This window comes from Monopterus albus, unplaced genomic scaffold (genome assembly GCF_001952655.1).
Source record: "Monopterus albus unplaced genomic scaffold, M_albus_1.0 scaffold28.1, whole genome shotgun sequence".
Lineage (NCBI taxonomy): Eukaryota > Metazoa > Chordata > Actinopteri > Synbranchiformes > Synbranchidae > Monopterus > Monopterus albus.
In genome coordinates this window covers 591,814-599,457 of record NW_018127908.1, presented here as the reverse complement: position 1 = coordinate 599,457, position 7,644 = coordinate 591,814, and the positions used below count along the sequence as shown (strand labels likewise).

At 39.7% G+C, this 7,644-nt stretch overlaps 1 long non-coding RNA gene across 1 annotated transcript in view; it reads left to right on the top strand.

Moving 5' to 3' along the window:
* The window catches only part of LOC109957762 (uncharacterized), a 69,959-nt gene extending 62,949 nt beyond the window's left edge, over window positions 1-7,010 (top strand). The window contains exons 3-5 of the long non-coding RNA XR_002274587.1: window positions 6,094-6,211; window positions 6,543-6,675; window positions 6,773-7,010. This is a non-coding gene — a long non-coding RNA (uncharacterized LOC109957762). The remainder of the gene's footprint in view (window positions 1-6,093; window positions 6,212-6,542; window positions 6,676-6,772) is intronic.
* Window positions 7,011-7,644: the final 634 nt, after the last annotated feature.

The following is a 7,644-nucleotide window of genomic DNA, read 5'->3' as shown; positions in this document are numbered from 1 at the left end:
CTGGAAAAGAAGACATTTTTGGAATGGCAAGCATGCACTGGTTTCACAACACAAAGGCTGTATGTGAGGAGATATTAAATACCCTGATGTTGTCAGATCAACAAAAACATAAGTGACTGAATGTGATATGAAAAATGTCTCTTCTGACAAGATTATTTCACAAATAAAGTTCAGAATAATAAACTGCCCTACTTAATGACCATTACTGGCTGTTTCGTCATATCACACTGGATTTGAGCCATTAAAAACAGGAAGAATAAGCAGGAGGTAGGGGTGTAAAACAGAAATGTGAACGAAAATTTTAGACTTGTGTTGTGGCACTGAGCTGCAATAAAGTAGCATTGTGTTATATCCAGGCCATAAATTATATAGTCTGAAAGGCAGTTTGTCCATTTTTGAAAGACACAAAGGCCACTTGAGTGGGCACTAAGGCCCAGTGACAAATGGACATGTTGTATGTATATGGGAACATGGTCATTAATTCTCTTATTGTACTGTTAATAGGTTTGTTTTGCATCCAGCTTATCTTTTAATTCAACAACTCACCACAGGGGCAGTTCCTCTTTCCATACACAAGTTTGAAGTATGACACCAAGCAGCGCTGTCTTTTTCCACTTGTGCAGTTGAAGCGAATGTGTGATTCTTTAGCAACCAAGGACCAATACAATTTGGCTGTCGCCTTAAAATAAGCCACAAACCTTACAGATTTCCCCCATTATGTTTGCTGTGGCATTTGCTCCTTCTCTCTGCTTACTACTTAACTCGAATTTATGACTGCAAGCAGTGAATAGCTGGGAAATGAAGCACAGGTTGCTACAGGTATCAGAAATCATTGTGTTTTCCTCTGAACCCAGTCATCAGCTATCTGAGACAAAAGCCTGATATTTGATATTTGCCTTTGATATTATCATGAGGAACACTGGATCACTCAGAGGCATGAAATAACCACCACTGTTCCATTTCCCCCCGTTACCTACTCTTCCTTGGACAGTGGTTCTTCAGCAAGTACAAAGACCATCAGAACTGTGTGTCCTTGTCATTAGCTCAGCGTGGAGGCACCAGTTGTACTTATTACTTTCCTACTTTAGCTCACCAGGAGCTGTGGCTGGACAAGGATGACAAAAAAGAAAAAGATAAACCTGTGGAGACCGAAAGGGAGGCTGAGGTAGATAGATACCCCCTGATTATGGCAGTTAGGTCTTATTGTGTGGGGGCAAGTCCTTGGAAGTCAGAGCCAGAGTGACTGAGTGAAAACAATGACAGTTATGATGAGGTCTTCTTGATGTGGGCTGTGTGCTGAGCCAGCAGTGCTGAAGACGGAGCTGTGGGAGAGGGCAAAGGAGCCATGTGTGGAGACACTGATCAAATATTGTGTTCAGTGTAGTGATGTGGTGCACAGAAGGGGCACATAAACAAATAGGCTTTGGTCTGACTAGTAGGGAGGAAGGAGGATTCCTAAAAAAGAAAAAAAACAGACAAAATTAAGTGCATCTTATAAAGTTTCTTTCAATGCACCTTTAAGACTGAAAGAAGCTACTTTTTTTTTTTTTGAAATATTGCCCAGCCATTTCTCAGTTTTCCATTTCTTACTGTCCTCCACCTGTGCTACCCTCATATACACACACTCACAATAATAAAACAATCTATTTTTTCTCCCAATCTCTCTCTGCAGAGTCAATCTTGGTGAAATCGTTTTTGCAGGCAATTCACCCAGGTTACACAGGAGCAAACCCACAGAACATGGCCATTTAGCCATTTTTGTTTTTTCCTCAAACATGCACAAAGAGAGGGAACGTGTAACTTTGACTCAGAGCTCTTTTGCTTCATACACATGCCAACAATCATACTTTTAATCTAGTCTAGTGTACACATCGTCCTTGACAGTTTGTTTATTATAAGATTTTATGCAATTACTGCAGTCATAGCAGAGCACAAACCCATAGCCACCCGCCATCTAAAGACTTTTCATTGCATTTTTTTTGATTGTGATTGCATTACAACAAAATTTCATTCAAAGACTACATGTGGGGTCACCTTTTAGAAGGCATCCTCACCCTTAATCCATATCACTCTTTTCTTCTTCCTTTCAAATCTTTCATTTCTTTTTCAACTCACCTTTTGTTAATTTTATGTAATGTGACCCCCTCTGGCTCATCTCCAATACTCGACTTTGATTTTCCTGTTATTCTCTTGTCCCTTCTTTCTCTTCACAGCTTTTCTCTCTCTTCTCTTTCTCCATCTTTCCCCACACATGCAGTAAGGACTCTCTGCACCAACTCCCTGTTCAGTTGAATGTTGAGAATCATCACATTATCCAGGAACAACTCAGCAGTCCTACTAACATGCTGTATTAGAGAGTGAGATGGGATGTGAGATACGGCCTTTAATTTCCCACAGCCGTGAACTAAAAAAAAGAAGAAAATTTATGAAATGGAGGCAACGTGGAACTCCTGACAAACTCCAATAAAAAACAAAAAAAAAATCAAATCAGCATTTTCTTGAAACACTTCCATAAAATAATCATACACTTTTCAACATTTCTTTGCAGCTGGAAAATCTGATATCAAATCTCACTTGTATAACAGACTGAGTCTGAAATAAGCTACAGGGGAAAGTAAAGCGAAATAATACATTAGAAGGCTAATAATATACTATTGCTTTGGATTAAATATGTATCTCCGTGATGTGATATCTCACTTTTATCTCTCTCTGGTGCTTGCTCACTTCATCGCTGCTACATCGCATACTGTATCTCATGTGCAAGACAGCCACATACATAATCCACGTTGTGACACAGGGAGCTGCTAGCAGTGGTAAAAATGAAGAACTCTTTATTCTTTATAAGGAGCACTTTGTGCAGTCTGTGAGCAGCTGGGAGAGGAACTGTGAAAGCCAATTTCAGCTTCAGTTAAGAGAATTTGATGTCCCCCCCCCATAACCATTTGGCTTAAAAAACAAATTAGAAATACTTTTTTTCCCTAACAACAGCAATATATTTTATTTGTTTTCTCTTTTAAGAAAACTAAAAATAAATTGAATATTATAATAATAAAATATTCCGCAGAACTTTGGACTTTTGGATTTCAGAAAATATGGCACTTTTACTAATTGGCTTTGTAACCATTCTGTTTGTTCACAGACTTCTGCATAAAGGTTTTAGAGATATGACCTAAATATCGTATTTTACCATTTAAACATTAATTTTGGATTATGGTTAAATGCCAAGTGATACAAGGATAACACATTGCTGTACATTTAATTCCTTTCAGCTTGTGTTTACTTGATCTTTATCACTTGATTAAAAACAGCAACAACACTGCAATGCACATTACCCACATGAACTTCGCCATCACTATCAATCTTATCTATCGCACACATACTTACTCTTCACTCATGTAGACATTGGAATTTTATAAACAGTGGTAAAAACACTGATTGTCTTCATCAGATTCTAATTTCAAGGATGCATTCTGTTGTGCCAGTAGTTCTATAGCTTGTTGTTATGATGGCTTTTTTTCAGATTGGAGGATGTCATATTTAGATGTTGAAAGCAATAGTTTGATAGGTGAGAGTAGAGTGATAAGAAAATGGAGCCATCTGCTGGAGTGGTTTAGCTTAGCTTAGTTCTGCTAAGACTGGAAACCAGGCCCCCAGCAACAGCACTTGGCTGTGAAGCAAATTTGGCATAGTGGCCAAACTGCATTATTACAACTTCTGCATCATCACATGATCCACACTAGCATCAAAAAGCATTTTCCCATAGAGAATAGCTGGAAAAGGAGCAGCTGTAAAACAGTAAATTAATTTTTCTGTGTGTCACAAACAAATCTTTTTATTATCAGAATTTTATTCATCGGGTCCAATACTTTTTGGATAGCCTAGTTTAGCTCTAGGATATTTTTATTTTATCCCATTCATGTGTGCGTGGAGCCAACTGGTTGTAATCCTGCTCATCTGTTGGGAGACTTGGCTCGACATAAGTGCACATGCTTTATGGGCCTAAAAACACTGAAACATGTAGAACATCCGGGTAATATTTATGGCTGTAATCCGGAAGGATGACAGTTTTTTCAGAGTCTGCGCCACTGAGCAACTTTCACAGGAATGAATAGGTGCCATCTATCAGCGCTGTATCCACTCCTCAATTAATGCATCCATGCTAGAAATGGAGGAAACGGCTAAGTTGGCTGTGCCCAAAGCTAACATATCAATCACAACAGTAGCTCTAAAATATCTAAATAACACATTGTATGTCATAGTTTAGTTCATATAAAAACCAAAAGTAACAATGTGCTGTTTTATTTGTTGGTTGGGACCAGTACCTTCCTGGGGTCTCCACTTAGATTTGTTCCAGTGTTTATGCTAAGTGTACTTAATTGGCTACTGGCATAAGCTATATATTTATAAGATTTGTAGGAGAAGGAACTCATATAATCGTTAATAAAAATGTGAATTACCACATTCTGTTAGTTCTAGATTGATTAATTAATTTTGTAAAATCAGTCCCAGAGCATTGATTTTTAAAATGCCTCTCAGATTTGCCATACAACTGTTTGTTAGAGTTTTGTGGATGTTGTACAATGAAAGCAACCAAAATATTATTCCTGCCATTTTTGTCTATGTTTATTCTCACAGTCCTTTGTTTGGCCAAATCCAGTCCTGATCAATATGTATGCTTATCACAAACTTTAAAAACTAGAAATTGTAGTGCCAAATGTTTTGTGCTTTTACGGGTAGAATGTGATGATTTGTATTCTAGCAATTTTAGCACAAAAGCAAAGAATGAATTTCTTAATTTTTAAATGTGAACAGGTATTAAAGTCAGGTGGCTGATATGTGTGAGCTGTGTGGCTGTCAGGTCTTTTTATTCCTTTGAACAAAAAAAAAGAAAAAAAGAAAATTATATTTCAAAGATGTTTTAGAAAAACCAAGTTGCATCAGCATGGTCAATTGTATTCTTCTTCTATGATACCCATCCAATTGTTCAGTTTATTTTCTACTTTCATAGTGTGTGAGGGTTGCAGAATAATAACATGCATCCACTGAACATTTCATTTGAATAACCTGACATAAAAATACTGAAATAAATGAAATCAGAATCAGCTTTATGGGCCAGGTCTGATGAACATATGTGGAATTTGACTCTGGTACAGTGGCTTTCAATGTGCATGTGCAATGTGCTTCCATAAGGCAGCCAGGAAACAAAATGAGAGAACAAGAAAAATAATGTACATTTAGGGTTAAAAAAAGAGGGGAAAATCTACTTCTAAATATAAATACATGCTGTATGTGCATATACGCACATTTTAGATGGTAAGTTTTTAGAGAAATATATACCATTGTATGTTTACAAGTTATTGCAGTGAGGGCTGTTGTTCTGTTATACAGTCATGGGATAAGTGGTTGAACTTTCTGAGCTGACAAAGGCAGTACATCTTCTGCTGTGCCGTCTTGGTGATGTTTGTCGCCCACTGCAGGTCCTGAGAGATTGTGGAGCCCAGAAACCTGAAGGGCTCCACTGCTGATACAGTGCTGCTGAGTATTATGAGGGGGTTCTTCCTAAAGTCCAATGTCATCTCCACTGTTATGAGCATGTTCAGCTCCAGGTTGTTGCGACCGCACCACAGGGCCAGCTGTTCAATCTCCTTTCTGTACGCAGACTCGTCACCATCTTGAAAGAGACCAGTGACTGTTGTGTCATCTCCAAACTTCAGGTGTTTAACAGAGAAGCCCTCTGAGGTACAGTCATTGGTGTAGAGAGGGAACAGCAGCAGGGAGAGCACATACAGTATCTCTGGGGGGGCATGTGCTGATTGTCTGGGTACCAAATGTGATTTTCTCCAGGCTCACCTATTGGCTCCTGCCTGTCAGAAAGCTGGTGATCCACTAACAGGTAGTGGAAGACACATTGTGGTCAGTTTAGAGTGGAGGATGTCCAAGATGATGGTGTTGAATGCTGAGCTGAAGCCCACAAAGACTTGCAGGGGGTCCATCAGCAATAGCAGTATGAAACCCATGTCGCAGGATGCATCATCAAAATTATTTTTTTATCATATTAGCTGTGAATTCATTTCGGACATTTTTCCTTTATAGGAACCTACCAGAATGTGTTGAGCTGAGTAACTTGCCACGGGTTCTGCGTTTGCTACCACTACCATGCACCTGCTTTGGAGGTGTTTTCCTGGCGCTAAATTTCAGCACCCCTCAAGAGGTAGTGCTAAAATCACACTCCAGGAACACAAGGGGGGAGGGGGTGCGTATGCATAGAGCAGTTGCTGGTGATTGGTTAAATGTCCGCTTTTCACACCTTTGTCATTAGCATTACAAGCAGGGTGTGTAAGAGTCACTTGCACTGGTTTAGAATTAGAATGATGACTTCACTTATTAGTTTTAGTGGCAAAACAGGGACTTCAGTGAGTGGACCACGGGCATAGTGGTGAAGACGTCCTGCTTGTTTGACAGCTGTTTGATAAAGTGCTCATACACTTGCCGTTACTGGCTGATTGCTGATCCTCCACATCCTCTGTTCTCCCTCTGCTCAGCTGTGAGCGCATGTGTGACAGGAGCACAGCCCCTCCCTCCTCTAAACAGAGACCTACAGAGAGAAGATACAGTGGGAAAACAAAGCAGTATGGTGCACGTCAACCCAGGAGGTTATGCGGAGCAAAGTACCAGGTATACCTCTCGTTAGATTCCAATAGTGGAAATAGCATTTGTTTAACAGGACCAGGAACCTGAATACTGTGCATGACACATTTTATCATATCTACAGGGAGCCTGACTTGCCAGCAGGTTTCCATGGAAGGCAGCTGGAATTCAAAGCTCAATAATAGATACCCAGCATTACATGTAAAATGACTTTATACATAACAGACCTCATTAGGAAATCTATAACCTGGGTTTTTCTTACCCTTTGAAATGTACGTATCTAATAAGCATGGATGAAGTGCCACTGCACTAGGAAAAAACTGTCTACCCCAATACTGTATTTATGTAGCTGCATTCATAATAAAGGCATTCAAAACAGCTTCTAATCTAAACAATGTCCAGGGTACTTAACTATTTTTTACCAGTGTTCAAACAAAGGGAGTGAAGGTGGCTGTAATGTGCTGTTTTTCAACCGTGTCTGTGTTTGTGGTCCCTTGAGATGAGAAAGAACTAAAATGCATTCTTAGGCGTTTTTATTCCTCCTTTAATGAGCTACTCGCTGGCGGGTAGCTGTTGTCTCCTGCTGTCTTATTTTGTATTGATAGTTTTCCTTTCAAACACACCTCATCCACTCCCTGTGGCCTGTAGTGCCAGGTTGCCTCTGTGCTTCAGAGTTTGCCCTGACACTAATTTCAGTCTTTAGGCACAACAATCAAAACAGAGATTTCATTTCAAAATTCAAAACAAGGGCAGGTTATGTTTATAGAATGTGATGTGTCTGAAAATGGGCTCCTGTTATGCTGATAAGGCTCTTCCTGAGACATTCAATTGACAACCTGTGGCAGGTGACCACCACTTAATCTCTCAACCACACTGACATTCAGCCAGCAGTGTAGCGGGGGGACCCCTGAGATGGATATCGCAGAGCTGGAGTGAAAATCTGTGCCAAGAAAGGCAGAGAACACTAACACTGTATGCACCCAAGGTTCTTCTGTG